General features: G+C 31.2%; 1 protein-coding gene across 1 annotated transcript in view; it reads right to left on the reverse strand.

Annotated features, from left to right (window-relative positions):
• LOC113514386 (disintegrin and metalloproteinase domain-containing protein 12) overlaps positions 1–25,712 on the reverse strand; it is a 66,966-nt gene that overhangs the window by 26,391 nt on the left and 14,863 nt on the right. The window lies entirely within an intron of this gene.

Raw genomic sequence — 25,712 nt, forward strand, 5'->3', positions numbered from 1 at the left:
ACCACCCGCATACAAAGCCGAATTGGCTTTGTATGTCCTAATTGTATATTTATAGTTACGGAGATGTTAATAATTTACTGCCACATATCTGCTAAAAAGACGCGGTGTTGCTATTTCATAATTCAATTTTAGACATATTTAATATTCGTTAATATTACGGTTGATTAAAAGTGTAAAACTAAAGTTTAAAAAATAATAACTTATAGATGTTAAAGTAATGAAAACAAAAGATATGAATTTATGATTATACTAATTTTTACTCGCTACTTCGTCTATGTGACCAGGATCATAAGTCGTCCATATACTCCTTTATTCCAAATACTATGTGTACGTCAAATTGCATGACGTTTGGTTGAGTCGTTAAAGCACTAAGATGTTACAAGCAAACGAATACACTTTCATATTTTTAATAATAGTAAGGATTTTGGTGACAACGACAATTATTAATTTGAGCTTTTACTAGATTACCTGCGGCCAGGATATGTCAAGTGGGGTTTCCGCATCAAAACCATTAAGCCGTATGCCTGAGATAAGCTTGTCTGATAAAAAATGATATACAGCTGACAGGGGTGTATGATAATTTATTTCATCGTTCACAGATAATGGTGGAGTTTGTTTTAGACGTTTGTTAGTATGAAACCGCAAAAATATTCAGTTAATATTTACAGTCCTAGAAAGCATTAATTATCAACCCATGTCTCACTACTGGATACAGATCTCTTACAACAAGAGGAGGATAATTTTAGCCTACTATTACCACGCAAGCTTAACGTCTTAGTTAAGTATACTTTTAATATTTATTTCGAGTTTTTGTTTTTATATGCTGTGTATTATAATAATATATATACACATATTTCCTTAGTAGCCATTTAAGACATCCTAAGAATAAAAAGAATTGGTAATATGTTGAGTTCTTACTCCGCCACCACACACAGAAACCGTAAAAGACATATAAATCCAAAATTTCAAACTTAGTGAGAATATCCATCAACCTGAACTAAACATTCCTTCGTTCCTCAAAGACAATAATTCTCTTTGAGCCATTCAAGCGGTTTGAGTTTTAAAATTTTTAAAGAACGAAGTATCTCAAGATGACATCGAAGATAGAGAAAAGTGACTGACGAACTAAAATCGATTACAGAAGGAAGACTTTTAATTTAATCGAATTAGGACCTAATCGAAATCATATCGAATAGACATCAAGTAATAATAGTTGGATACGTATCCCAAGATACCTACAAATTATTCATTTCAGTAAAATCCAACAATGTTACAACAACCATATTAAATACATCACTGTCCAAAAAAAAACTAACTAGAAAACTATTCAACTGAATGAAGCTAGTTGAAGAATCTTCTGAGCAGAATGAATGTTTTGCACAAGACAACTACCCATAATAGGATAGGATGGGAATACATTCCAAACCAACATTGCGGTAAAGTTATGTCGGATTGATTAGTTCGGAATATTGCGTAATAAATCTAGCTGTATATACTAGCAAAAAAATTCTGTCATTTTCAAAAGAATTCAAACAAAAGGAGGTTCTCCATTCGGTTGATTTTTTTTCAATATTTGTTACCTCTTAATTTCGTTAATTGTAAACCGATTTGAAAAATTGATTTTTTTATATCTGAAAGGATATACCTTGGACCCATAGAAATTTTATCAAAATCGGTTCAGTAGTTTAGTTTTTAAATCAAAATAACTGGTTTTGCCACATTTGAAGAACATTTTTTGTGAAACACAATTTCATTAAGTGTGAGTATAAACTTGATTTACAAAGCTAGCATCAATAAGATTATGTATTGTAAGTATATGTTACACTATATCTTCACCTTTTTCACCAGTTTTTTTAACCGATAATTTCTTGTAATCCATAGGATTACGTTCATCTCATTCTCATCACTAATATATCAAGATTTATGTAAATTTTTAATGGATTATCCAATATCAAATAATCGAATATTCTTCATATTTAACGCTAACAACAACTTTTATCGAAATCATTTAATAAGAGTCTAGTGTTTAACGATACACTACTAATAATACATTGTGAAACTGTTCAGTATCTAAAACTAAATTCCGTTTAGAAAACAAATCTCATATTATTTAGTATTAAAAAATTACATTATTAATTAGCACCAGGTTTTTACCTGGTGTACAAAAATATCTTTTTCGTTTAAGTGGTGCATGAAACATACCTATATATACTGTGTATAATTTGTTATCAGTTGCAACAAAAACTGTTTCATGGAAAAAATGAGCACATGCTAATATTTGTATGCTCCTCCAATAAAGCTATGCACACACAATACGCGATGTTTGATAATATGTAGAAAAGTAATCTTGCATTACAAATTTAAACAGACAATTTTAATATCATTTGTACAATGTGTAGTCAGATAACACTTTTCAAAGACTAATGTTAAAAAATACTGGCTTTAAATTTTTCGGCTTGTAACCAAATGTATCTTTGTTACCAGAAATAAATATATATTTAATTTCATTATATTTACCAGAACAAGAATAACAAACGCGAGTTTTACAGTGGTCTATTACATTCGTGGTGCTGTTCATGTCTATATTTCAGTTAAGTGGGCACTCAGTGTTTGCTATTGTTTCATAAAAAAGTTATGAAATCTGACACATATGCCAGATACTGTTTATAATGGCGCTTTTATATTTAATAAATAATCAAACTTTCGGTTTCGTCAGGATTTTTGGAATTTTGGTTGTTTCTGTTATATCGAACAATAATAAAATACTAACTTAGTAATTTCATTTTTTACTTAAAATACACGCCTTCCCTATATTTTCAAATCATATCAACATTCTAAAATTGTACGAAAGGCAGTTTTCCTCAAAAGAAAGTTACGGTTTCGGTCGAAACTAGAACAGAAACCAAAATTCGGTTTCGTTTGTCAAACCTATTTTTAGTCGGACACTAAGTACCTTTTTTATTTTGTTCTGAGATTTTATTCTTCCCGATTCAAAGAATAGCAGACAGATAGCATTACATATTTAAATATTCCATTTTACGAATTTCTACATGGTACACTAAAAATAAATACACAATAAATAAAATAAATGTATACAGTTACTTTTCGGAACAGATGCGCGACTTGTACCCCTCGAATGTTACGCCAAAAGCCCATTGTCCTGGCCTCAGCCAACGAACCTTGACCGGGAGATAATAACATGTGTACAAATATAAAATTAAACTTTAATACGATAGAATAAGGAATAAATTTAAGGCAAATTCGCACAGGTCATTTCAGTCGGGTCACTGACTGTGTAACAACATCCTTTCGTTGTGTTTTTAATTATTTTTACAATTAATACCTACGAGTTTAAAACATTTTAATTTATTTATTTATTCCTGATTAAACAATAATAATATTTGTACAACAGGCGAGCTCAATGCCGTATGGCATTCCCGACCAGCTAACAATAAGGTAAAAACGATAAGCGTTTAAGGGAATAGGTAGTAGCATACATTAGTTACACAAAAATTTAAATTTATCTGTTAATATAAATTGACATAATAATACTCATAAATATCATATATATACATATACACATACAAAAATAACATAATGACAGATATGTTGTGGTATACCTTTTATCTTTGAAATTTATAAAAATTGGTATATTATTCTCTCGATTTTTGTAATGAATGTGTTATTACACTAAGGGCATAATATGGTGAGAATTGAACCATTAAGATACAAAGAGGTAACCTAAACTATACCCATTCATTTTAGGTAATTTAAGTAAACATTAGTATAGATAATAATGATTTTACATTTTCTATAGAAAAGGACTATAAATGATTATTATAAAATCCTTGATAATATTATGACCATATAATTAGTTCATAACTATTAATTATAAATTAAATGTTAGTTTGCTTGGAGTAATTACAACAAGTTCAATCCGGTTGACCTCCTAGATCCGGATTAGTACAACCTGCTAAACTGGAGCACATATTGTATATGCAAATAACAAGTTTAAAATAATGGCTTTATATGTTTATATTCGTGTTACAGAATAGTGAAACACCGTTATTTGTTCTTCAAATTTACGTTTAAAATAAACGAACATATTTGAATAAATCGATTCTGTTCGGTCGTACATTTTTACACGATGACTTTCTTATCATTGAAAATATCGTTCTAAAGCCGCCATTTATATTCATATATGTATAATAAAGAATAAATAAATATATTTATCACTAATAGATCCATCCTAATGTTATAAATATGAAAGTGCTTTTGTTTGTTTGCTCCATTTAGCGATTTAACATCTCAACCAATCATTATAAAATGTGATATACACGTACATAAGATGGAGTAGGACATAGGGTTTTTATTTCGTTCAGTTAAAGCTAGTGTGATATATATATCACACTATATTGCATTTTATACATTCATTACTCAATAAGCTTTAGCACGTTACTTATTTACAACTCCATCGTAATTATAGTATTTTGTCATTATCTTCTAATATTACTATTTTAAAAGCAAAAAATTATGATCTTCAAATGTTTGCCTTGCTGTGAAAGAGTTAGTGCCACAATTTTTTAAACATTCAGCAGAAGTCAATAAGACTCTGTTTTATCTAATTAGAGCCAAATAGACACCCAAAAGAATATTTACTAGCGACATCTAATATTTCTCTACAGTTACAATGCTAACAAAGATTAGTCTCGTTTCAAATTAACAACGTAAAATTTAGCTGTGGAGTTACAAAAATTATGCAAAATGATGTGAGCAATGAAATCGCTTTAGCTAAGCGATTAAAGACTGATGAATCAGGAGGCTTACTACAAATTCTTATTCACATAATGGTCAGGTTTATAAATCGTGAATATAGAGTTCATTTTTAGTTTAAGAGACACATAACAGCATTCACCATTTTTATAAAGAAAGACTACATTCCTAGTCCGTCGAGCAGTACATAGCATAAAACATTTATTTATTCGAGCAGTGGGACTTATTTTGTAAGTAATTATTAAGTAATTATGTTAATGTGACTTTTTGATAGTAGTGTTGTTTGTCGTGATATTTTGGTGAGTTAGATAATGTATTAATGCAGGTTCTTCCTTGAACGCCTGATTGCCCAATATAGTTTATTAAAATTTAAACAAACCTAAAGACTTAATTTCAGTTACAGTTATTAAAATAAGAATTATCTTAATTATACGAGTATTTAACTTGTAATGCGAATTAGCGAAAACTGTATTTCTTAACAAGGTATGACATTATAATAAATAAATAAATAACCATTACACTTTTGTTACTCTACAGTCTCCACATTAGTAAACATAAAATAAATGGATCATTGTATAGAAAGTGAAGTACTTCTGATGAACCGTTAAAAAAATAAACGGATCTCTGGCTTCTAAAAGTGTTATAACCCGGAGCCGACCAGTCCCATAAGATATTCTCACAATGGAAGGAAGTTCACAGGGCGTGCGTCATCGCTCATAAAGAAAATAAAAAAGCAACACACGCATTTGATATTTATTTTTTACCTCACCCTCCGCTTTGGGACCGGGTGGCTTACAAAAGTGACGCGACCGTCTGCTCACTGAATATAAACACTCGAATTGCACCCGATATATGTTGGCAACAGTCTGCTTGATGCGCTAGATTTTAAATCCACTGTACTGTAGAACAACTTCTAACCAAAATACTAATCTTTCTAATTATCTAAATATTCAATCAATTATACACTATGTATTACAGTTAAAAAGTAAAATCTGGTCAGATTTCAACTATTTTACTTCTAACGAAAGTATGTACCTATAGTCAAGTAGTTTGCCATTCCCATTAAACAAGAAAAAATAACTGTTACCGACAATAAAGTAGATCAAGAAGTGTTTTTAACTTTCTTCGAACTTACAAATGCAACCCTAGCTCCGGCCGTCGACAACAAACTGTTCTCAACGCGTAAACCGAATAACTAATGCATTTACAAATTATATAGTATATAGGTAGGTAATATGTATGTAAGTAGGTAGGTTGATTTAAGCAAATGATGATCTAGTTACAGGCATTTAAACATGGGGGCACTAATTTACCAAAGCGAAAAGTAGCCTATGCCCTAGTTTCATCTAAGTAGTACTTAGTGGATGATAATAGAATAATAACACCGCCTGTGCTATCAGTATACGCTGGCGGGGTACCAATGAGTGGTGATAGGCGAGGAAGAAACCAGGGTAGTTAACTAATTGTGACGGATTCAACAAGAATTAACAACGATGGTTTCCAAGGGGATTCGCGTGTCAGGTCAGGAGGTTAGCAGAGGATTAACGTCCCTCTTACTAACACTTCCTCTGTCCCCTCCAAGTAGCGTATACGAAAGTTTATGACGATTGATGAAGCTATTAAAACACTAAGAAGTAACACGTGAACTCGCTTTTTCGTTTGTAATATTATTATACATATGTAGTATGATCTGTTCATGCGTGTGATCAAGATAAAAAATAACTTGTCCTTCTCCATCCCAAATGTTGTGTATGCCTAACATGAAGTTCGGTTGAGCCGTTAACGAATTAAATTATAACTATGCATTTAAATTAGAACATTTGTCGTTCTATTGTTTATGTTTATCCTAATAAAACACAGGCATATATAATATACGATTGTACATGTATACTCGTATATGCAGACTTTATCTATAAAAGAAAAAGGCAAATTGTAATATTTTAAACTGTCATACATATATATGTAGTATAACGTACTACGTAATGATAAATTGGCAATGGAATCACAAAAACGAGACAAGAAAATATTTACACTAATTTGCATGTTTTATAAATTCGTACACATGACATTCTAAATTTATAATAAATATAAGTTCCAATAATAAATAGCAAACACTCACGTGTTTGTTATAATTTTAAGTTCAATTCCTAGCTGTTAAAAACTTTATTTGAATTTAATTATTTTTTCTACCAAGTTTGTACAAAATATTTCTGCTTGTTCTCCAGCATTGCATTTAAAAATTGAAATATTTACAGGATAATATAGGAAAATGTGCAATTTTACGGTTTATTTTCCAGATTCATTTTATATTTAATTACAGCATATTTATCTTTAACCAAGTACATCATTTATTAAAACGGATTACACATCAAAGTCGTCTAAAGAAATTTGATAGATAAAGCAAACTTTGCTATTATAAAATAGCTAACTTACGAGTATAGATAAAAGCCGCAGAAGACTTATGAGTATTACATATAAATACTTTTTATACTGATTTTAATCAGTCGTCATTTATTACAGCAGCGATAGAGATCCAAATAGTTTTTATAAGCCAATAAGTTCCACAAGGTTGTCCAGTGTTCGTGCACTTTCACTATTTAAAAGCAAAATAATCTTATTTCACTGTTATAATAGAAAGTCAATCGAAAAAACATAAAAAGTCAACCAATACTAGCGTAATAAAAATAGAATAGGTAAATTATAAACTTTCATCATCATCATCACCATCATCATATCAGCATTTAACTGTACACTGCTGAACATAAGTCTTTCCCGTAGACTACCATATGGAACAGTCCCGAGCCACCTTGAGATTGTCACTCCATCCATTGGGGAGTTTTCCTACATTGCGTTTGCCTGGATAGATATATATATTAAGAAAATTAGTATTTAATTTATGTGGTCGAAAAAATATAAGTTTGTATTAGTGTATTAGTACTAAGCAGTTAGCGACCTTCACGGTTTCGTTTACAATTTTCAAGTAATATTAAAAGTATTATTATTATCGAAAAAATAATATTTAACAACAAAATATATAGGCTACTGGAACAAGGGCAAGTACTGAGAGACAAAATGGCGTTTCGGATTGATTTTGGAACGTCTAATGCATCTGTCAAGTCTTATACTTGCTTCCAGAACTAGCTGCTGACAAACGCATTCGCTGCAATAGTTTTGTTATGCAAATCCAGCATGAACACTCACGATTCAACAGCTCGTGCGTTTTCGAACGTGTATATTTAAATTTCAAAATAAGAATAAAAAGTTAATAGTCACGGCTGCATCATTCGATGCTCGATGCCTCAGTCACGTAAAATTTCGACGCCACCGTGCACTAGTAATGTCGACTCTATGATTAGGAAATGTAACTTTTTTATTACGTTAATCAAAGGGAATCTAAGTTTATATATAGTATTGTAATCATCACTTAAGTATGTATATACATATGTAGTTATTTTGGAAAAATAAGGAGTAATGTGACGACGCAATGTATGATATTCATCATAGATTCATCGAAAAATCAAAATACAAACAAAAATTTTAACACCTGTGGCGCTATGATAGTAAGAATGTGTCGTCGTGATTCACTAGTGAATGAACAAATGAGTCATGTTGTTTGTTAAGATTTATGTCTAGTTACGAGTTGTTTATATTGTTCTCTATAACAATAAAATTATTTATGATACTTTCCGTTATTTCAACGTCTGCCAATTTTCACTTAATCATTTAATATTTAGTTAAGTATTTTCACAACGTTAAAAATGCTAATACTCTTTTCCCTTTTTTTTTAAACCTAGTGAAATTTTCATAGAGTCATTTGCCAACGTGATCTCAACGGAATCGGACTAGCATTTAACATACAGCCAATCTAATGATGCTTACACTATTTAACAGATAGATAGTGGTTAATTATTATAGCTCATTGGCGACTACAAGACCAGGAGCGTCATGTATGTTGTTAACTTAAAGCTCTTCCCCACCCATTAGCAAGCTTATCGCAAGACAACCTTATGAAGTAACAACAAATGTACAGTCTGCTGTAAAATGAAGATAGTTAATTGGCCTCTTAAATTTTCGACCTATATACTCTTTGGCTTAATATCATGCATTTGTACACACTATGACACTACACAGCTAGTCTAGACCATTAATTACTACCCAAACAAACACTTCCTAGAAATCACAAAACGTGTAAGTACTACTCTAAGGTAGGATGCGCGTGGGTGTATGACGTTTCGTAAGAGTCATTCAATTCCAGCTTGGTGTAACTTGCAATGCGGAATTGAACTGATAGTATTGTCAGGTGTTACTACGTCTGTGTAAATTGAGTGCTATAAAATTTAATACCATCCTATTATAATATTTAAATACTTAACAAATAGTTTGCAGAGACGATAAAAAATTTGTTGTAGCTTAAGTAGATAACCACAACCACCATCAACCATTTTTACTATTACTGTCATGCTGTTGTAATACATTATTATATAGATAATTATTGCATCTTACCGAAAAAAGAATAATGTCTTATTATCTAGGAATGGCTATGCATGGCGAGGAACGGCTACTTATACCCGACCAGTTCAGCCAGTGGGTATATATGCATTCAAATGAATGCTACTTTCAGCTTCTCCATTGCAACTAATTGCAGTGGTAGTAGATGAACTGGAAATTTAATTAAGTTCCAAACCAGCTATACAAATATCTATCTTATAGCGTTGTAATAAAGTAACACTTATTGTCTTCGCAAAACCTGTTACTACATTTCGTTGTACGAGAACGAAGAGTGAGTCAGCGCTCAATACGACTAGACGGAAAGTTCTTGACCTCTTATACTCGGTTTCGCTTACAAGCAGCTGTTAGTGAGACACTTTCGCGGCAATTAGACTAACGGCCTATTTGGTGTACTTATGCTAAACATGCTCCCAATTAATCTATGTACTTATGATATGAAACCTTTTTACTTTCTGTTCTGTTTAATTGTGTGCAACGTAACGTAAACATTTGTTTTTATGTTCTTATATGATATTCTGTTCATATTGACAAAACATAAATGTACAATCATCGACCAAATGCAATGTAGTAGTAACTCAGTCACATACTTTTGAAGACAATAGTAAGTACTAGTGCGCCTTACGTCACTAATTCACTTTGCAACAGTTAATGTCACTGTTAAGAGTGTATTAGGATTCTAAAGCTACTCCAAAGCTTATTCCACCTTATTCTCTAGTAGATTTTGGTCCCACCTAGTAATGCGTCTACAATGTCATAGTATAATATAATAGTAATAAAGCCATTTTATTAACTGTAAAAATATAGTAATCATATTCATAATTAGCTATGCACGTAATTTCATCCGTTTTATAGTTGAAAGCAAACTAATAAAATTAACATTTTGTTTATTGCTTAGTATTTAAATAACATGAGTCAGAAGATTTTTAACATAATGACATGTCCATCAGAGTCCATGAGATCAGAAGGGAAAAAATGTTAGGACACTTGGTACGATACGACGAATTTATAGACATTATTATAGAAGATAAGATAAAAAGAAGGAGGGGAAAAGGGAGACCAGGACATAGTTACATCAAGCAAATCAAGGAAAAGTTGGTATTGTATCGTATTAAAAGGTGAAGCGACTTGCAGAAATGCTAATATTAATTATAAGCAGGTACTATAGAAGTTAAAACGAAATACGTAATAGAATATATATATATATATATATATATATGTATATATATATATGTATATATATATATATATATATATATAATTGTACAATATTTTCTGTATTACAGTGTCTGTCTATCATATATGTATATCATGCAAGTATCATTGCATATACACTTTCCAATAATTTTCTAGTGATATTACATAGTCTAAACAAAGCAAAAGTAATTAAATGCTAATATTTTCGTTAACTACTCAAAAGTTGAAACATAGTCGTAAAATTCTTATTACCACCATGTACTTTTATTATCATTTTATCATCATTATTAATTTAAGACGCAATATCTACTTTAATCTATTATTTATTACATTACATATGCAACGTACCTACCTATTTTAAATTTCATATTTGTATCGACTTTTGGACTTGGAATAGTGATATCTGATGAGATAAAAGAGAGGCTATTGTCCGAAAGCAGGATATTTTGCAGGCTAGATAAAGGCGTTTTTTTAAAGGAATTCTTTTTTTATTATGTATTATACTTTTGTAACATATTATATATCTACATTTTCATATTTAGCACTTTACGAAAAGACGAAACTAAAATATATATAAAATCCTTCTGTGTTGGACTCGGTACCACCAGCAATCTAAAATCTAAGTCAACATTGAGGTTTATTGATATGTGTATAATGAAGCACAAATTTTTGGATGGAACCCTGATAGGTTTAGTTATTAATAATTAAAAAAAAAGTGTTATACCAATTTTTGAAAACGTCATTAGACAACTACAATAGTTACAATAACTCGTAACGTATTAAGACAGACGGCCTATTTGGCCGTCTGTCTTAATACGTTACGAGTCACGTTTATTACGTCACAGATAATAAAAATCATTAATAAGTGATCTAAATCTATTTTATGATAAATCAATTATAATATAATATATTTAAAAATTACATACACAAGATATTCGATCCATCATTTTTCTGCATGGAATTGTTCATTGAATCGAACTCATTTAGAGTTCTATAAAGAACAATTCAACATCGTTCTATTATACAATTAAACGCGTCGTTTAATTAATTCGTAACAAGGGTACAAGGTCGAATGGGGAAGAAACAGATTCCAAGTTTAATTAGACATTAATTTTTGGACATTAATTAGGTTGGCTACAGTAGCTACTGTACATAACGATGTTTTACAATCCGATTATAATATAAGGGCTCACTTTTCTATCCTTGTATGTGATATGGAAGCCATACAACAGAAACGCTTTAGCATGTAGCAATGAATATACAAGCATCTATTTCATAAGACAAATTTGAGATTCCTTTCTGCAAAAAGTTGTCTTTAATAATTTAGGAGGAAGAAATAATGAAAAAATAATTACCGAAATCGTTCAGAATTATTTAACAAAACGAAAAAAGCATTTTTGCCAAATGTGGACGAATTTTTAATGACTATTGAAAAGCTAGAATTTTTGCTTACAATCAAATAGGTTCCTTATTAAAACCATAATGTAGTGGTCCCGGTACAACGCCAAAGAACACTGTAATAACTGAGGCAATAAATATGAATAGGTCTTTAATTTTTAGGTTCATTATATTAATTAAATATATTAATAACATTATTAATATTATGTATATACAATTAATGATGAATGTTATTGATTTACAATAAGTGTAATAATTAAAACCAGTGTCACACGTCTACTGCTTGTATAAAACAAGGCCTACAAAATTACCATGGCAATGTGACATAATCAAGCAGTACTGAGCCGGTTTTTTCTACTTTCCCCGCCATTTTGGCATCACCGCTCCTGTGTATTGCAACTTACTCAATATTTGCAACTAGGTAGTAAGTTGTTGACCTTATATACAAGGACAGTGGTATATGCCCATAAAACTAGAATATATGGAAGGAACCTTCGTGTATGACATATTTTATGCCCAGTGCACATCGTCTCCTGGACACAGAGAACCTATGTAAGTATATTACAGTACAGAGTGTAAACTTCGGTTAAAAATAATTTATTGATATGGAAAATAGAATATTTTAGGATTTTTTTTTGTGATCTAAAATGGATGCGTGGTTAAAATATTACCATTCAATTATACGATAATATAGTTCAACAAAATTAAAATATGACTTTATCATAATTTTAACAAAGGTTTGATTATAATAAAAATTAATAAATTATTTTATATAATATTATATTAATAATTAATAACTAATTAAAGTCGAAACAGTTATTTCTTCCAAAGTACTTCAACATAATTCGTTTCTTAATATTATAACCATGGCTACCCACATAAAAATATTATTTAAAAACTGCTTTTTTTATACAATATAATAAACAGTTATTGTAACCCTTGGAGAGCTACAATATCATTTCCTAGGTTTATATTAAAATTCTACTATCCTATTAATATTTTAAATGTGAAAGTTTGCAGGTAAAAATATTTGGATGTTAAGATATTTAACTCAACCTTGATTAAACGGCTTAACGGATTTGAATAAAGTTTGATACACGGATAGGTTATGTCTTAAGATATAGAATACTTTATATATTGATTCACGAGGGCGAAACAGCAAGAAGCAGAATTCATAACTGGATGTTAAACATATCATTATAATAGATTTGTCCGTGAATAAATGAATACATAAATCATACATATAGATATAAATGTTCCTGACACAGGAACTCGTTTCAATTATCAATTTAATATAATGGCCACTGCCATATATCTACGAATGAGTCAATCAATAATTTTTATAGTTTTGTCACCAAGTTTGTGATAAACGGCCAAACGATTTGCAAACACTCTTAAAATCAATGGACAACTTCACAAAATTGATAGATTATTTATTTTTGTCTGTAAAATAATACAATACCATTATGACAGTAAACCCTGTCGATAAAAGACACTCAAGACGATCAATATCAACCAATTTTTAATCGATTGATTTTGATAACTGAATAGACTTGATTATATCGCGTAATATAACTCAACTAATACAGATGAATTGTGAATCTCCTCCTTTTGGAAGTGGCTTAAAAGTTGCATACGACTGTACAAACTCCGAATAGTGAGCACGGAAACTAGAGGAAGCGGGTAGCTATTATCGTATTACGTTAAATTAAGACTTCCCCTGTCCTACTATACTTTGTAACGTCGCGTCTTGTAGGTAAGTGCTCTCTGTCCGGATGATACTATGGAATAAATAGCTCTTACAAAGTTTACACAAGCATCTTCTTATATTTATCTCAAGACATTCAGGAAAGGCTGTTTTGAATTGATTTCAAAATGGAAAAGTTTTTTAAGTTCCGTTTTATGTAACTTTGCTAATTCTGAACAAATTCCGATGATTATTTTTTATCGAAATGTTTACTTCCGTGATGGACTATATTATCAATATTGAAATATATTAATTTGACGATTAAAACCGCTATTTATAGAAAATCTTATTATTATAATATAAAAGACCATCTTTATGTAATTAATGCTAAGATTAATAATTTATTCCTAATTGTTATTATTATATAATAACAAAAAAATATGTGATTTTTAATAATTTTATAAGCTATTTTTTACATATATATTATTTCTAATTATCTTTCTAATACCACCAAAGTATAATGTCCCAATGAATTGCGTACATTTATTATTTATTTTTATCGTTACAAACAACACAACTCAAAGTTCATCTCATGAGAAAAATCCCATGACAAAGTGATGTTAAATATTTATGTAAATACATTGACGTGTCAGCCGAAACAGGTAAAACAAGTAACTTGGGTACTCTGTTAATTTAAAAAACTAAGCAAAGTAATGTAAGTACCCTTTCATATATATATATATATATATATATATATATATATATATATATATATATATATATATATATATATATATATATATATATATATATATATATATATAAAAGAAAAAAATTGAGAAATAAGTATAATTGAGTGAGCCAGTTCACATCATGGTGTAATTATTCAAGATTTGCTTCTCAAATAATATCAGCTATAATCATGACAGAAATAATATGGGACCGGAAATAAACCCTACCAAGTACATATATTTTAGAATCGGCAAAGTTATATTACCCCCCGAATGATTCATACAAAAACGTCACGAGCTGTAATTGCCACCATTATAAAAACAAGTAACGTCGGTACAGGTGACTATGTGCGCTTATGTTGTTAGGGTCAGCGCGGAAAAAAGCGTGCACTTCGATATATTGTAGAATGTGAATTGAAGTTGTAACTTTGAAAATCAATTAGAAACATCGCGTAAGAAAAAAGAACATACTTCCTTTTTATTTTTAAAGTCAGTAAATAAACTACATAATATGGCATGTGTGAAATTAAATGTGGCATGGATAGCTATAAGTTGCGAAAACATTGTCGTGACGGGCAGATGCACCAACTATTTTTTTGTGGTTTTGTGGGTTTCTTCATGTAAACACGTGGTCTCCTTCATACCTTGTTTTTACAAATAATAAGAGCATCTGCAATGGTCTGCTGTCTAAAGCCAAGTCCATATTTAAAAATATAATTTATGAATTTTAATATTTTTTTTTATTTATTTCAAGTAAACAGTTACATAGACAATACATATTCTTAGTGCCGCGAAACTGATTTGCAGTTTGTCTGTAGCTTTGCACTCTTGTACATACAGCTTTATAAACAGTTGTGAACTTATATCCTAATTCTATATACGAAATTTATATCTTTATTCATACATACACACACGTACGCATATATACATATATATACAAATACATATATACATACACACATACATATACTAATGTGTACTCATACCAGTAACAACATTTGCCATTTACTTGCTTGTATTTTAGAGTGTGTGCCGTCCTTAGTCATTATTGAACTATTATTATTGATTTCTGATTATTATATAATTATTTTTATATAATATATTATTGATATATATCTGAGTCCTCTTGAACAGCAACGTATGGGGGATATCATGGGAGAAACAGTATACTCTATTATGTCCATGGTACTGCTCATGTTTATAGGCGACGGTTGCCACTTTCCAACAGGTGGGCCGTTAGCTTGTTTGCCATACTAAGTTGTATAAAAATAAAAAATAAAATCATTAAGTGGCAATTATTTTGTTCCATAAAAATAGACATAAACAACGACAACGGACAAAAGCACAATAAGACATAAGAACAAAAACACGGATATAAAGAATCATTTAAATCGATTAATATTGATACAAAAAGCACGCCCCTACAGAAGTCGCCTAATATAAAAATCAGGTCTTGCTGAATTTTACACCTGCTTTGAACAGATGCGTTCAAATGTGTTTTACGAATTTACAAACAAAATGCTTTTATTTCCATTTAGAAACCAGTTGCACTTTTTGTTCTGCACTTGGCAACACAGCATGCCCAGACGCAGTATGCAGTTTCAAATTTAGAACGCGCTCTTTCGTTTCCTACTGAAAGCTTGACGATTTCAAAATTAGAATGTGGCATTGCATCGGCCTTATCTTCTACCAGTATAAAATAAACTTAGATATTGAACAGCATAAAAATCTGTTCTATGCGTAGATTGTAACTATGGTACGGAATATGAAACAAAATATTTTTTAGCTGTTACAAGTATTAAATAAACAGGAAAATAAAACACAATAATTAAGCAATAACATATTTTTTTCTTTGTCATGAATGATATTGGCAAAAAAGGTACTTAATTAATAGTAACTGTCAATTGCGTGATCAATATACTGATAAAATTATTTTGTAACATACTTAGTACCCTTATACATAGTCTATGCCCCACCACTCTTAATGATTAAAATGTTATGACTGACTCAACAACGGCTGTCAGAAATAGGTAGATCCCCAAAACAATAGTTCATTTAATATAATGTATTGTCTCCTACGTCAACTTTTCGTTGCAAAATTGTGAGAGGCAACAATATTATTAAGTTATTAAGTACAAAATTAGACTGTTTACCATAAGACGGGCAGTATACTTGTTTATAAAACTTGCTCCGCTATTTTATATAATTTAACCAGTGTAGTAGGTTCCTTAACCTCATTTATTTCTTCTTATTAGCGTCAAACCATTGTAATAACAACTTCAGGCATTTTATTTAACTTTAAAAACAAATTACAAACAACGTCAGCAAACAATAAAAAGTACCTGCGCAGTGACAGAGCAAAGAAAGACAGACAAAGCTAACGGTAACAGATCCTTTGAAATTACATTATTATTTCGTCGCTAAACTACCCGATCAGGGTTTAACTTTTATTCCAAAAGTAACGTAAGACTAGCTTATTCATCCGTTATTCCATCCTTATAGATACAAAGATTGGTTAATACTAACTTGTTACCTGGAGTAAAATTAAACTGGCTTTACTTTATTTTTATTAGATTATAAGAGGATTGACGTTTACATGATGTTAATGCTGTACCTAGTATTGACCAAAATAATATAAAGTAATGAATTCCACTGATTGGCGATAAGTACTAATGAACATACTGGACCTGTACATATTAATTGATTTCATTAATTGAATGCCTGCCTTATTTATATTAATGATTAACTAATCTGAGTAGGTATACTACAAAAATTTAATTAATGCGTTTTATGCCTATTGCGCATATGATATACCTAATGCTTAAATACGTCAATTGTATGGAAACTAAGCATGTTACTTACTACGTATCGTATTGTAATACGAACGTTATGAGATGATACCTATTTATTATAAAAAATAGAAGCTATTTATTATAAAAAAAAAAACTCGAGCACTAAACCGTTCCAAAAATGTCCTCTGTCAATAATTACGAGTATACTGTTTTGTTACCGTTTTTTGTTTTGAACCAGTTTTCTCCCATTCCATTTAAATTTTCAAATCACATACATGAAACATCTAATACAATTTCTCACAATAAAATATTTCGCCGAAAATTATGTCTATTGTTACACTATGGCATTTTAAGAAATAAGAATTAAAAAAGTCCTTTTTAAGTGTCTCGCAAAAGGACGAGTCTATATTTTTTTTATAACATACGATACCGTTATGGTATTCTATCATTTGCCTGAATGCCATTCTAAAGGTACTTTTAATAAAGCATTGCATTTGTTCCATTTCTACATTACGATTACGTTATCACAGCAATGGCTGTTTGAACTCGTTCAATGTAAATAATATTACATGTTCATATCACGAGAGTTGCCGTAATTTTATTTATGATTAGTCACAAAGTCGTATGCATCAAGTTTCAAAACAGCGAATATATATAAAAAAAACTATCAACATTTGGTATACAAACAAAGTAGATTACAAACCCAAGCAGCGTTTAAAAAAAATAAAAAACTAAATAAATAAAACTCCCCAATATTATGCAATTGCATTTTTTTTATTAATGCGACAACCCTATAAAGGGTACATATTATTGGTAATACGTTATAAACCGCCAACTCGCTTTTAGACATTGACAGCTCCATTTAATGTCCATGTCGGCTGTGACCACTTGTTGGAAATTGGTCTTATTTAACATTTACACGTACAAGGCCAGATGCATATCGTAAGACCATTATCGTTTACGATTTTTTTTTATTTCTTAAAAATAAATTCATTATTCATATTGCTTACAGAATTATTTCATATATTTGTTCAACAAAAGTTGCATATTAATATTGTTGGAATGGAAATAAAAATCTGGAATACTAAGATCGCAAAAAATACGAGCAACAAAGGGAAAGTATCTATGGTATAATATTAACTTTAGTAAAAACAAAACGGATTGTTTAAAATAAAAAGTAATAATTAAAAAGTTTGTTACACAAACAAAGTTTATATTTTGTATCACTAATAGTAACAAAGTGACATAATTTATATAAAAAAAAAGTAATAAATTGTCAAAATAAGTTTAACATTGATGAACGAAAATATCGTATATTTTTTTTAATGTACGAGGTCTGTCCGGAAAGTTCGTATAAAAGTGTTCTGGAATGCGAGAAAGAGGAGTGGGGAGGCCAGGTAAGCGCAGGACCCCTTCCTTATGTCCCTAACAATGCTTCAGTTCTGGTCTGACCGCCGTGCGGTGCGAACTGGCTTGTCACGCCATCTGTGAAGTTACCTCTTAACGAAACCCCGTCGGCATGGAGCCCGCTTCCGTTGAAGAGCAGCGCGTCGTAATCAAGTTTCTCTCGAAACTCGGCAAGAATGGCCGTGAAATTTTTGCCGATCTCAGAACAGTTTATGGGGATGATGCTGTGAAGGAACCAACCGTCCACAAGTGACTAAAAAGATTCAGAGAGGGCCGAGAAAGCATCAAGAATTCGTCCCTCCAGGCCAGACAGTTGATGGAAAATTCTACGTCGATGTGCTCAGACGCCTCAAAGCTCGTGTGGCACGAGTTCGTCCAGAATTGGCGCGAGAGGGGCGTTGGATTCTTCACCACGACAATGCCCCTGCCCACACCTCTCTTGTTGTCCGTGAGTTTTTGAGTAAAAATTCCATTACGGTGACCGAACACCCCCCCCCCTATTCGCCGGATTTGGCCCCGTGTGACTTCTTCTTGTTCCCAAAAACCAAATTGGTACTTCGGGGGCGGCATTTGGGGGACATAAATGAGATAAAAAAAGCTACGACGGGGCAGCTGAGAAACCTACAACCAGAGGACTTTCAAGGAGCCTTCTCACAGTGGAAACGGCGTTGGCACAAGTGCATTATGTCACAGGGGGAGTACTTTGAAGGGGATAAAATTGATTTACCTGAATAATTGTAAAATAAAATTTTTAAAAAACTTTTATACGTACTTTCCGGACAAACCTCGTATATTAAAATAATAAAAAAATATAAGCAATTTAAGGATATTTAAAAAGTGTATCGAAAATTGGGAACTATCCTCTGAGGTAATCAAGACGATACGGCACAAGGATGGAATATAAGAAATAACTGTTATTTTCTTACACATCTTTGAACGTGTACAGAAAAACAACAGTTTATAAATGCATATTCCTGATCGTTTGGCCAATTATTATACAGAACCCTTAATTGTATTATACTTTAGTATTACGAAATCCAATAATTCTTCTTTTATTATCGCAAGCATTAGCTAGCAGAATAGTTGATATGGAACATAAACTCCATTCGTTTCACTTCACAGTGAAGTCGAAACAAAAATATTACATCAACCAAACGACCTCCACAAATTCGTTTTGTTTTACCAAACAACAAAAATTGCTCGAATTACGGGTGAGCGAGCCCAGTCATTCGCCAGACTGCGTAATTTCGCGTAAGATTAATTACGCGATAATTAGTTTCGCCTCTACGTAATTCAACACTTTAAACACTTGCGGAAAACAAACGCTCGCCCACAGACAGCATGTGTATTAGTGAACTGCTTAGAGTAGTGATAACATCCTAGTAACAGCGGGATTGGTATGAAAGCACAAGTGCGTATTGCAGCATTACTTAGGCTCACATGTAATTTAACAAATGTGTATTTTGTGAAAATAAGAGATTTCAGATATAAAATAAAAATCGATAAAAACTGATTACATATTATTCTTCGCATCTGCGCCCACCAAATGGTGACAGGTGAAAATATTAGTCCTATATGCTGTATTGCACGCTGGAAAGTGTCTCATATATCCTGCTACAGCATTTACAAATACTAAATGTATTTATATCCATATTTTATTTAACTATATTGGATCATATTATTTGTTTTGGTACTTTTTATTAATACCATCTATCAGATAATTAGTACGTGCCTAGATAAAATTAAGGATATAAAATACCTAAAGTATTAATTATACACTAGCGGCCCGCCCCGGCGTCGCAAGGGTGGACATTTTCACATTTTAAAAAATACCATTAAGGATGCACACGCGACGGAAACTTAAAAATGGAGTAACTTCTCGCGTTTTCCCAACATTTCCCTTTACTGCTTTGCTCCTATTGATCGTAGCATGATGAAAAGTATACTATAACCTACCCAGGGGTATGAAGAATAATTCTACCAAGTTTCGTTAAAATCCGTCGAGTAGTTTTTGATTCTATAACAAACATACAGACAGACAAAAATTTTATTGATTGCATTTTTGGCATCAGTATCGATCACTAATCACCCCCTGATAGTTATTTTGGAAATATATTTCATGTGCAGAATTGACCTCTCTACAGATTTATTATAAGTATAGATAGAATCCGGAAAACAACGTGAAACAATTTATATTCTGCAGAAGTCCAATATGCGAATATTAGTATGAGTAAAAATGGAATAGTAACCCCAGTTGCACTATCGGTATACGCTGATTCCTGTGAGGGGTGACATGATGGTCTGACATAACAACATATAAGTTATTTGCTAGCAATGTGTCTGCCAACAACTCAGACGGGCATAATATTGGTGAACGTAAATTTAGTCGTTACGCAGTAGTGACCTACCTATTGAGCTTTGTAGCCACTATAAAGCCTTCGGCTAGCTTAATGATTCTTATCTAATATAATTATTATATTTTAATATTTTATTGCTACTTAGTAAGATATAAAGTAGACAGTTATACATTTACCACTGCTACCTATTGAATGCGAATATGCGCAACTTAGTTTCTAGGTACATTTTATAATATCGTCAACATAGGAACCACACCTCGTCGAATACAGCTACTCCACTGAACCGTTCAAATCAAAACAAAAACAAGTTTTAGCATCATTGAAGTCAATGTCGTTACTGACTATTCTAATATGTGTGTCATTAGTTAATTACGTATTCATACAGATCACACAAATTATATAAATTTTTTACTATCATTCGCTAATAATCTAAATATCAAGTTATATAACTCGTAAAACACTATGTCATACTATATCTATGGAATTATTTTTTAGAACAAAATCTGATAGGTAAATTGACAAGCTAAATCCAGAAATACTTCCGTGCATGTGGTTTAGGTTTAATGCACGATATTCAATAGATTCAAAAGTTAATAACGTTGAACTTGTTTATAATGAAACAATAATTGTGATTTGTAAGATTGAGTCAATATATTTATAGGTAAAACCTGATTAATTGTATAAAATCCCTGCAATAACTGTTATTTTAGATTTATCCTTGTATGATTTCATGTGTGTACTGGGTGCAATATTACGTCCTATTTCATTCATTTTTATGCAAACTCGACCATTATAGGTTTTTACTAACATTAAATGTGAAAATAAGTTTATTTGTACGTTTGTTGTCTCTTGGTGCTTTATTTTCTCATAACTAATGAAAATATTTGGCAAGTTGTACTTAGTATGAAAAAGAAGATGGGTCACTTTTAATCCCACACAGACAAAGTCGCGGACACAGTATTTATAACAACGCCACGTTTAAGTTTATATTTAAGTTATCTAAGTATAAAGGTGGCATAAAAATAAATTACTAAATAATAAAATATTGAGGACTAATAAAATACGGAGGCACCCCTAAGATCTTTTTTTTTACATTTTTGATTGAAACCGTTAATATTTGTAAAACAAAATTTTAGACGATTTTATTATTTTTAAAAAGAAAAATAATTATTTTGTGCACATTAGTACGACACCGACCCGAAAGTGAACCCTTTCAATGAACAAATTCAGAATTTGGGAACATATAGCGACACTTCATTATTTTTATACCAATTGAAAATACAAACGAATTTAATCGAATTATTTAGATATTTACAGATTTTTTTAAAGTTTGCAAACTGCATCAATTTCTAGTCATTCATATTACGTGGCGGCAACTGGAATCTTACAAAAATCTAACGGTGCATCAACTGGTTTCTTGAGGTTCGTAATTGCTCTTCGCAAAGAGCGGTTCGTTCCAACACTATTGGCTACTAATATACTCGAACACAACAGACAGAGTAAACCCTCAAAGACATTGACTGACGGGTATGATTGATTTTATGATTCTTTTATTGGTTCTATTAAAAATCGCGTTTATATTTTTTTGTCACAACAATTACGCGAGGCACTGTTTGAGATTGTTCACAATTGGAATTTTATCATTGAAATTGTGTCTCAGCCAGTATAGAGGATTAAAAAAAACATCAAGAAATAGCTCCTTAAAATACGTCAAAGTACCGCTTATGTACACTACGTGCATACCTATAATAATCTATCGTTATACTTTAACTCGTATTACATTTTATTGGTTTGGGTGTCATTTTGCAAAGTTCATATCACTTTATTTGATTAGTATTATCTAGTAGAAAGTAATATTAACGAAATGAAAATAATTGTTGTAAGGAAAGTTGTAACCACCGCCTATAAACAACATCATGGAAATCACAGCATATTTTTTGACGCCCATGGTATACTTAATTTGTTACCATTCTTGACAACTTTAGAATTATGCCTCCATACTCTGTTAATTCTGTTAGGAATTAATCATAATCAATTAACCAGTTTCGCCGTGTAGTCCCGGCGTGAATAGGTCACCCCTTCCTTTCTGGTGGGTATCGTAAGATGCGACTAAGGGAACTTAATACTAGAGGGATGGGCAATAGCGTCTTTCTTTAAACATCACCAAAGCCTAACTATGGTTGCCAATCCACCTGCCAAGGGTGGCAACTACTGGTAAAACCTCCCAATAGGAGAAGACATATGTTCAGCAGTGGACATATAACGGCTGGTATGATGAATGAACCAGTAGGTATATATTATTACGTGAACCTTATATGTAATTTTATAATATATCACATTTTGGTGTTCCTACATAATCTCATGATAACAGAGATAAAACTAAATCTTTATGTCGTATGAAGATCCTGACTGTGCGCACTGAACATTACTTAGATAATAAGCATTGTATTGTTTATTATTTAATTTTAATTTGCAATACCATAAAATATTGCATAGACTGACTCAAGTAGAATTGAATAGAATACAAAATGTGACAAAATATATGTTACAAGCTTCTTTATAGACCAGATGTAGAGTAAGAAAAGAAATAATGATTAGGTATCTCGTTTGTTACTCTACATTTTATATATATATATATATATATATATATATATATATATAAAACTAAAAACTTGCAAAGGAACACGATGAGAAGGATCAAGATATAGATATTTGTGAAATGTCGGAAAAATATAGTCTGTTTATTTGCCCTAATTAACGAAACGATATGCTGATGTTAATTCTTTGTTGAAAACTGACGTATTATTAATAGTTCGAGTAGCTAATGGACTAAAAAAATCTACCGCCAATTTGTTGTTATTGTCGTGTGCTAAATGGGACAAACTTTGTCTTCCAAATGGAAAAGAGAATCGTCTTAAATTCATCTCGATTTTTTCGTATTTTTTTTATAACACAGGGACAAAGAAGCATGCGGATGGTAAGTGACTACCGTCGCCCACGATCACCCACAACACCAAGGGCATTGCAGGTATGCTGCCGGCCTTATTATCTATCGTATCGTAACTATATTGCTAGTGTAACATCGTAAAATCTGAAACGATTTTTACAGTTCTTTTTATAATAGATAGGGTTAATTCCCGTATTTATGCAGTTTTTTTTTGTTCATATTCATATAACAGATTTTGCTTCGCTGTTGCGAAGCAAAATCAGTTATATGAATGTAAACGCGCGTATAATAACTACGTAAAATGTCGTTATAGAGTATATCTACGAAACATCATTTATCGGTGCGTTCTTGATTGAAGTAACTTTTTTGTTGTGATATACTTGTAAAAAAAATGTAAATGTTGCCATATCCAATTTAGATTTGTGCACTGTATCACTTGTGTACTACGTTAGTTGAATTTGTTGTTGACGAATGTATTATTTGACTATCAACATAAACTAAGACATATTAACTTAAGTGCCAATTCTGCCAATCATATGTTATCTTATCGATAACTCAGGGAGTACTTAAAAAGATCAATGAACGGAGTTTATTTCTGTAACAATGTAGTAGATATGTTTACCTATTAAACAGATTGCAAACCCCTGGCGTCGCGCCAACAGGGATAGTCAGCCTTTCGCAACCTGTGCATAAATAAAATACAAAACAAAAGATATTACGCTTCCTTATTTCTAAGAAAATAAAGTTCAATTCTGAATAAAATACAATCTTGTATTTAAAGTATTTCCGGGATCTAACTACAAACTGAAATAGACTATCTAGCAGAAATTTAACTGCTTCCGATTTCAGTGAAATAATTTAATAACGTTTATAGATGTGGTGGATCCGATTTTAAGTAGGAAGCAAAAAGAACATTATTACTAAATTGGATTTGCATGTAACTACCTATATGTTTTAGGTTAGTTTGGAAATATTTTTAAATGTTATCTGATTTCACAGTTTACCTTATCCTTGTGCCTAATTATTCTAAAAAATCAGACATCTTAGAGTTTGATCTTAAATGTTGTATAAATATAAATAGGCAAATCTTAGTAGAATTTTTTTTACAAAAAGCGATTAAGGACGTAATTTATACAATGATGAAAATTTTTAATTGTTTTTTAACAATTTGTTTATAACATAATGTACATTAATGAATACACTAAGACTTTAATGGACACCTCCCTTACGCATTGCTACTCTTGACGACTAAGGTGTTACGCTTAAATTTCACAGGCACCTACGACCGAAATGGAACCGAAAGTAGGAAACTGTCGAATGTAACCGTCATATTAATCCAGATAATTATAAAAACATTACAAGCGGATACAACCCAGAAAGTGAATAACACCAATATACAAATTGTAATACTAAATTAACTTTTGTTATTAGCGAAAGTGATAAAACGACAAAATGGTCGCGTGCGAATTACCACTCGTGCTAAATTACATCGTCCTGTACTAAATCCTCGTTTTGTTCCCATTATTCACAATCTACTCGAAAATTAGCATAAGTATTGCCACATTTCAGCGTTTTACTTAGCTAAATGGAGAGTCAATTTGGCTAAGTATAGTTAAGTCACGTACGTTTTTAGGCGAAAATTAGTTCACGTAGAATTACAGATGGGCAAAGCACCGGGTTTAAACCCGGTGCTTTGGTAAAAACCCAATAAACACCCATAAACTCCCATAATCACCCAAAAAATAGGTTTTTACGTATTTTTTTGAAAATATGTAAGTAATACCAATAAATTATTTTTATAAATTGTATTGATCAATTCTACAATATTAAATAAAACGTTAACTAATAATATTTCAGGAAATTTTAAAAATCTATATATAATAAAATGAAAGTAATTAATTTTCAGTGTTTTCATGT

Source organism: Galleria mellonella, unplaced genomic scaffold (genome assembly GCF_026898425.1).
Source record: "Galleria mellonella isolate WM207_F2 unplaced genomic scaffold, CSIRO_AGI_GalMel_v1 utg270, whole genome shotgun sequence".
NCBI lineage: Eukaryota > Metazoa > Arthropoda > Insecta > Lepidoptera > Pyralidae > Galleria > Galleria mellonella.